The sequence below is a fragment of the Pinus tabuliformis genome, chromosome X (assembly GCF_031772625.1).
Source record: "Pinus tabuliformis cultivar Carrire ecotype Pingquan chromosome X, CPIR1, whole genome shotgun sequence".
In the NCBI taxonomy this organism is placed as follows: domain Eukaryota; kingdom Viridiplantae; phylum Streptophyta; class Pinopsida; order Pinales; family Pinaceae; genus Pinus; species Pinus tabuliformis.
In genome coordinates, this window is record NC_142308.1 from 546,174,635 (window position 1) to 546,183,689 (window position 9,055).

The following is a 9,055-nucleotide window of genomic DNA, read 5'->3' on the forward strand; positions in this document are numbered from 1 at the left end:
TGTTCACATGGGGAGGGCTGACCTGTGGGCTAGCCCCCCCTAACCACCCACTCCCAAAACACTATAGTTTAAATATATATGGAGGTCTATACATGTTAAGCAACAATGATAGCGAAGATGGTAGAAGGCTTTGGTCTATGGATAAGAGGTCGCGGGGTCGAACCTCGGCGCCTCCATAAAAAATTTGTTGAACTGTGCCCTCTACTTAGGCCGTTGGGAGGTGCCATGTGGCAGCCTCCAGGTTTGCCACGTGGCATTCTCTCATTGGCCCAAAAATAACCAATCAAATTACGCCAACGCACCTCCCACATCACCAAACTGCAACCAATCACACTGTGACACTTAGCGAAGCATGATTGAATGTTGAACGTCCACTGGCCCCACCTAGACACTTACCACGTCATCAGTATGGATTGCTCACTGTGTAGTGACTGGGAATTTTTTTTTGCAAAATCTCGCATGTTTAGCAAAGCGAACAGAATTCAATAACTTCCTCATACGAACTCAGTTTTTAGTGAAACGAGTTGCATTAGGATCATTTTTCTGAGACGGACGCGGTCATTCTGATCCGGATTTAAACAGGAACGCAACAAATTACAGAGACAACCATATACACAAAGATGCAGCGGAAATAATACTTCATTTCATTAATGGAAAATACTGAAATATGCTTACAACCAGAAATGGAAATAAACCAGCTAGGGCGATGGTAGCTTATCTCTGAGAAGAGATGTGATGGCTACATGCCTCTGAACTGTGTTACAATGAGGCTCGAAGGCCTATTTATTGTTGAGAAACAATGGAAAACCCTTAACATTCCAAAACCTAACCCTAGGAGATGAAACGCCAAACTGTGGGCCCCGTTTGGGGGTAAATTGGTACATCAACTTCCCGGGGTCGTAACTTTGGCATATGATCTCCGTTTGACGCGTACAATAGCTCATTAGAAAGATATATCCGAGCACTATCATTGTTGGAATGGGCAACATCGGTCCATTCCATGGACCCATGTTGCCCCCGGATTCCCCAAAAAACGTCGTTTAGGGCCTCAAAACGGCTCCGGAAGTTCAGGACCCGAAAAACAGCTAAAAATAGTAAGTTGTGCTACAATTAAGGAAACTGAAAATGCTGAGAAAGACAATGGTGGGGGTCCAGGTGGACTTGGCAGGTGGCCACCAATATCCACCTGGATCACATTCAGGTTTCGATCCATTCTAAGAACTTTGATTTTTGAGCTAATTTTCGCCCCTAATCCAGATTCCAATTTTGTAAGCAAAAAGTTGCAACAGCAATAATGCCAACATATTTGGGTTCAGAATTAGGTGATGAGGCTCAAATTGCAATAGGTTTGGCAGGTAAATATGATGATGGTAATGATTCTGATAGTTCATGTGATATAGAAAAATGCAAATTATTTCATATAAGGGTCATTATGAAGCATACTAAGATCAACACTTTGTTAGATAGCGGGTCTCAAGCTAATCTAATTTATGAGGAAGTGGTTAAGCAGTTGGGATTAAAAACTAAAAAGCATCGTAGACCTTACACACTAAATGGGATGAGAAAAAATCATAAATTTCCAGTAACTAAGCAATGTATCTTACAATTTGCAATCACATCTCAATTTGTGGATAAGGTAACATGTGATGTAGTGTCGCTAGATGCATGTGGAATGGTCTTAGGTAGCCCTTATTTATATGATCGAAAGGAAATTTTCTACAGGGAACAAAATCAATATCATTTGTTTAAAAGAGGAATTGAATATATTGTGCATTCTCATCCTATAAAGGCAACAAAATCTTTTCAAACAGTGGAACAGTTAAAGAGGGAAGCTTATGCAAGTAAAACTATGTTTGTACCATCAACGACACTTAAGCATAAAAATCAGAAAAATGTGCTTAAGGAATCTGAAATTGCACAAGTATCGTTGCGTGATAAGTTGAGTTGTGTTCTAGTTATGAAGAGTCAGTAAGGTACAGTTTCATTTATGTCAATATGTTCAGTGTTGTTATTCAGCGTGCTTCTTTTCAATAGTATGTGGGTTATAACAACAAATATGGATGTAGATATGGATGGAAAATGGAATAGTGTGCTTTGTAATTTTTATGTTGTACTGATGATTGTGTGGATGAGTAACATGTACAGATTCAAAACAGGTTGGCTCAAAGATACCGAGTAGGTGGAGAGACATTGTCCTCACCTTCAAACAGTGTAAACAACCTTTTGGGGTCCAAAAGGTCTTATTGGGGAGGAATGATCAAGAATGATCAAGCATGATCTGAATGGTCCAAAATGATCAAGGAATATCCAAAATATTCTCAAAGTTCTGGAAAATGCTTTAAAATCAAAGTTGTTAAATGCTTTTTAAACTAGCTTCATTGCGTAGATTTCAGCGTTTTGAATCCAACACAACTTGAACGAACGAAAACCGACTTTGTATGAAGAATTTATGCAAAGTCAAAGATCGGGTTCAAACAGGGCAAAAAGTCAAAGGTCAACTGGTCAAAGTCAACGTTCAAAGTTCCAGAGGTCAATGATCAACGTAGGATTCCCGCTGTTAAGGTTCCAAGCTCACAGTTTCGCTGACATGTGTCGCTTCCAGAGCTTGACAAATGTCATTGCGTGGTTGGTTGATTTTAGGCCAATCCTAAGGCAAGATGTGTCCTTATCAGAGGGCGACACGTGACCTGAGCTTCGCTGACATGTGGCGCTTCCAGAGCTTGACAAAATGTCGTTGCGTGGTTGGTTGATTTTATGCCAATCCTAAGGCAAGATGTGTCGTTATCAGAGGGCGACACGTGACCTCGTAGGACAAGGCAAAAAGTCAAAGGTCAACTGGTCAAAGTCAACGTTCAAAGTTCCACAGGTCAATGATCAACGCAGGATTCCCGCTGTTAAGGTTCCAAGCTCACAGTGTCGCTGACATGTGGCCCTTCCAGAGCTTGACTAATGTCATTGCGTGGTTGGTTGATTTTAGGCCAATCCTAAGGCAAGATGTGTCCTTATCAGAGGGCGACACGTGACCTGAGCTTCGCTGACATGTGGCGCTTCCAGAGCTTGACAAAATGTCGTTGTGTGGTTGGTTGATTTTATGCCAATCCTAAAGCAAGATGTGTCGTTATCACAGGGCAACACGTGACCTCGTAGGACAAGTCAAAAGTTAGTTTAACAGATCAACAAACTGAAAAGGATTCGATCCCGCAACCTCTCAGCAACAAAACCAACGCCTTGCAATTAGGCTACGAAGATGGTTGCTATTAAAATTCTGGTGCCGCATTTAATTAAAAGAGATAATGTTTGTTCTAAATAAAAAAATGGCGGAGCCCGCCAATATTGGCAGCTCCGCCATCCATATCTATCTACCATACCTATTAAACGGTGGGTGTTAATACGTGGTAAATGATGGTGGATACGTAACATTTCTTGGAGGGATAAGGCTTGTACGATGTTGTATGCAATGTATTTAGTATGGTGGGTGGCGGGTCCGTTGACCTTGCCACCATAAACCTTAGAAAATTAAATTTTTGCCAAATATGTATACAACCAACCTCCGACATATCAAAAGAAAAAGCACTTGCCATGGATTTAACCATGGACCTAGAATTACTTAACCAACGCGCTCAACGATTGAGCCGCAAGCTCTTTTACAATGCCAAGTTCTTTTAAGTGCAGTAGATAGTGTTTTTGGCTTATTTTAGCGATTTTGGAGATCGTTTTGAGCACGCAAAGAGTCGATACAGGAGTTTTGAGACCTTCTGAACGCACTAGTTATATTAATATTAATTTAATGAGATGGAAATTATATTTTGATGTACAAGAATTTGAGCATTTTAATAAAGAGGCTTCCCCACTTAAGACTGGGCTGGAGATATAGGTTTGAAGATAGTTGAACTTCTTATCAACGTGCTGGTGTTTTTGTCTTTTGTGGTTTGTTTATTTCGCTGCAATTTTTCTTTCAAGTTTCTTATGACAGTGGATTAAGCTATTTTTAGTGGTGGTTTTTAATTACATGCATACACTTTTAAAATTTGAATAAACCATTATCAATTTTAATTGGGATTCAGATCATTGTTTCATTATCCTTATTGAGCTAAGTCCTTCCTCCAAGTATTTTAGGAATAGAGATAGGTTTTTATTTATTTTGGTTCTCTTGAAAACAATTTATTGGAAAATGTACTACACATCGTTAGCACTCTTTTGTCATATATAGTAGTTAGTAAGGATTTTTCATTTCATAAAATTAAGCACATTGCATTAAGGAATTTTGGAAACAATTATTTACCCTACAAGAAAGTGCTTGATTGTAGCTTTCTCATAATTTTCATTGTAACTGTTCCTTTATGCTATAACTTGTAGGGGCTTGTCATTTCAAACCTAGAATGAAAAATCAAGATTCTAATGAAGCAACATGAACATTACCTTGTATAGGTAAACAAGCAGCAAAGATGTAATTGTTGCTAGCTTGAAAATCCATATCAATAGTTCTCATTTGAGATCCACATAACCATTGGTTGTAGAATATGATATATTCATTGAATCCCCATCTTCTCTTGATCAGAATTATCCTATAAATGTTTAAAATTAGGTCCTCAAGAAGTAACTAAGCATCTTATCTCTATGTTCACCCCCATCTTTATCTAGAGAATCCCTATCTTCTCTTAATCTGAATTACAAGTTAAAAGTTAGGTTCTCAAGAACTAAATAAACATCTTATCTCTATGTTCACCCCATCTTTATCTATAGAATCTCTATCTTCATCAAACAATTGGTTATACATAAGCACATTATTTGTTCCATTATATAAAAGTTTAGTAATATAACAACCATACATCCTAGAGGAATCATTGAGCCTAATCAAAGTTGTAGGGCATTCATTTTGTTATACACTCATCCCATCTTGTTTCCTCCTCAAGATCCCCTATTTACCATCTTAAAAACAAAAAAAACAAAAACAAAAAAACAAAAAAATTGTATCACTTTCACTACCAAGTTCATACCTAAGAAAACTCCACATTTCTTTTATAGAAGGAAGATAACCCTCAAAGCTATTACTAGCCTCTTTTCATCCTTCTCCAACGAATTTAAACCACCTTCAGTAAAATTTGACTTAAAGACGCCATCACTTTGCCTTTGTGGTGAAACATGAACTTATTTGTCTCTACTTGAAACCATGACATGTCCTATGTTGATATGTTCTTCTCTTTAGATCTTTTGATCCTACTAGCTCAAAGCAAGTTGCCCGCATTTTGGGGGACATAAAGAAAATATTGAAAATACTAGAAATTAATTTTCTCCAGTTTCATTATTAGTGGATTGTGTTTATATGATATTTTATCTCTCTCTGTAAGTCGATTATCTTTACATATTACTTTCTATTTGATTTCAGAAATAAATCATTCTTTTGACCCATCAAAATTTTCAACTTTGATGTCTTCAAAATTGTATACACCATCGCCATCAACTTGGTAAATGAAGAACGACATTATACTTTGGAAAACCATTGAATATATGCTACAAGCCTCTAATTTGTTTGAATTCATTGATGTAGCAACACATGTGATATCTACCAACCTAGAGAGACAGTGCATTGTTGTCTAAAAAGCCATTATATGACCATATTCTCATTGAAGTGATACACAGGAATTCCAAATACAATGCTCTTGTGGGGCTTTCTCATGGACAATTTTGATAGTCTTCATATAAATATAACATTGATCAATCATTTTTCTGCCATGAAATCACCAATGAAGACATGGACAATCAACAATATATTTGTTTTTGCAAGAAGATATCATCAATACGTACAATATATTAATGAGTCCAAGAAAATGTTTCTTACCATAACACTAACAAAACAATAATATTTTCTACCCAATTTAATATTTTACAGCTTATCCAAACAAATATATAGCACAATTGTTTTGCTTCAAGCATATTTTAGTAGAATCCTATAGCAAATCAAAATAGTTTTCAGGACTGAGTAGCAAGGGTTGCCACTTTTCTTTCAAATTCATGTTTCTTTGCATACCATAGTAGTTTCACTTCAAGAAAGTACTTCTAAAATCATATATGGTATAAAAATAACCCTTAGACTTGAGTAGGAGGGCTACTAGTTTTCTTTCAAGCTCATATTTCCTTGTATTCACTATCTTCTCTGTTGGGTCCCTATAATACTAGTGATTACCCCATTACTATTGTAGTTATACCCCTTATTTATATTGTTGTGCCCCTATTACCCACATATTGTTATTTCTGTGCCCCGTAGAATCTCTCTATTATTATTTTTGTGGCTTTATATTATTATTGTTAGGTCGGCTGGATTATATTGTGACTCCTTAGACTCCTATATATAGAAAGGAGGTTTTGTCATTTGTATCATCCAAGAATTGTTCATTTATGTAATGTAAAGGAGGTTGCCCCCTCGAAGAGGCTGAATTCTAAGGCGTTGATCTTTCTTTTCTATCTTTTCTTGAGTTGGTTTCATAACATTTGGTATCAGAGCTTTGGATTCTAGGGTTTCGCTGCTCCAAACAGGTCATCGTGGCATTTTCACTATAACTGTTTTTCTGTGACGTTTCAGAAGTCGCAAAAAAAACCCATTTGAGAAGAAATCACGCTGAACCTTGGGTTCGAATTTCAAAGTTTTTCGCACGATATTTTCGGAGATATGATCTGAGGAAGTTGGTCTTCTTGCAGACTCCTGAATTACACTCAAAACAGGTGACCTGGGGAAAATTGTCATAACTTTCTTTCTGAGCATCGGATTGAAATTTCGTAAGAAAGTACAGAAAGAGGACGGACTGTAGTTTTCTTTTATATATTTTTTAGAGTCAAAGGTTGAAACAGTGACACGTGGCATGTCGTACAAGTTCACTCTACTGAACTAGTCTATAATCAAGTCACTGTGGGAGATTTCGCATAACTCTTCCTTGGAGAGTCCAATTTGGGTCAGACTTGTGGCATTGGAAAGAGGACACAGAGGGCTACTACAGGTCACAAATTCAGAACTAGATAATCAGAAAGTACAGAGATACATCGGAGGCAATATCGAGCTCCTACAAAGTGAAAAAAGGTGTGTAGATTTTCTTTAATTTTTGCTTAAGCTTGGTTTGAAAATTTATTTTGAAGGAATTCAAAGGGCATATTAGAGAATTATTATTGGTAACTGATGCCCCGAGGAAAGAAAATGCAAACACCTAGTAAGGAGCCTGAAAGCTCTAGCATGACTCATGAAGAAGAAGAAGAAATGCTATATGATATATCAAAATTACAAGAACAAGTGCAACGAGTGTCACTTGCACAAAAAGCAACAGAATCTAAAATTGATGGTTTAAGGAAAGATGTAGAAGCTAAGATGGATGGTTTAAAGAAAGGTGTAGAAGCCAATATGGATGGCATGGAAGCTAAGGTGAATGGCATGGACGCTAAAATTGATGGCATGGATGATAAGATGGATAAGTTGCTACAAGAAATAGTCACTAAGGGTGAAAGAGTACTAAAGGAAACTCATGATGAGAACAAAAGAAATGTTAATCATGATTCCATAGACTCTAATGTTGGATCGAAGACTCACCATGTTCCAAAAATCGATATGAGGAAGTTTGATGGCAAGGATCCCGCCACATGGATATTACAGATGGAGCAATTCTTCGATCTCAATAATGTGCAAAACACACAAAAGGTATGTATGGCAACTTTATATTTGGAACCAAATCAGTTTGTATGGTATCAATGGCTTTGTTCTCGTAAACAGTTTATCACTTGGGCAATTTTTACAGAAGAATTGATAGCACATTATGAGGATACAAAAAGCAACACTTTTTTTAGCCAATTGATAAGTCTCAAACAAAAGGGTTCAATAATGGAGCACATTGAGGAGTTCCAAAAATTGAACATAAGGGTAAAAGATATTCCAGAGGAGCATAGGATTGATGTGTTCATAGGGTCTTTAAAGGATAATATCCAACATGATGTGCGCCTTTGGGAACCTGATTCATTAGAAAAGGCATTCAAGTTAGCAAGAAAAATGGAAAGCAAAATTATGGCAACTAGGAAGCATACCATTCACAACTATAAAGACGGAAGTGTTGTTGCCCATAGTCTTCCACAACCTACAAGGTTGACACCACAACAATTGGAAGAAAAAAGAGCAAAAGGGCTTTGTTACAATTGTGATAGCAAATACACAAAAGGTCATAAGTGTGCTGAGAAGAAATTATTCTACATAGATTGTGAAGAGGAAGAAGAAAAGGAGCAAGAAAGGTCAAAAGAAGAGGATATATTCCAGGAACAAAGCCTAGATGAAGAACAAATAAACCCGACCATATCTTGTAATGCATTGGCGGGAATTACCACTCCTCAAACCATCAAGATAGAAGGACAAATCAAGAAGAAAAAGGTAATAGTGTTGATTGATTCAGGAAGCACCCACAATTTTATTTCATTGTAGGGTAGCAAAAGAATTGAATTGCTTCCTATATCCAGCACCAGAGTGTCAAGTGATGATTGCAAATGGAGGAACAATAAATTGTTCTGGAAAGTGCCATAATATCAAGCTATCCATGGGAGAATATGTATTGACTAGCCCAAGCTTTCCATTCCAATGGGAGGTGCTGATGTTGTACTAGGAGTCCAATGGCTACAATCCTTGGGTACAATAGCTTTTAATTTTCAAGAACTTTTCATGAAATTTTCTGTGGGAAGAAGGAAGTTGAATTAAGGGGTATTGCAAGGAAATAGAAAGATAATCAGCTCTAAGGCATGACAAAGCTTATAAAAAGGAGCAAAGAGGGTAATTGCACAATTATGTTCGCTAGATGGTTCCACATTGGAATCATCTATTTCTCCAGATCTCCAAAAAGTCCTGGACAATCATTCCAAGGTATTTGAGACTCCCAAAGGTCCCACCTATGGTGACCATGATCATGCTATTCATCTGATTCCAGGAAGTGTTCCTCCAAACATCAGGCCGTACAGATATCCATATGTCCAAAAAATTGAAATTGAAGTATGGTTGCAGAAATGCTAGGGCTGGTATAATTCAACCGAGTCCGTT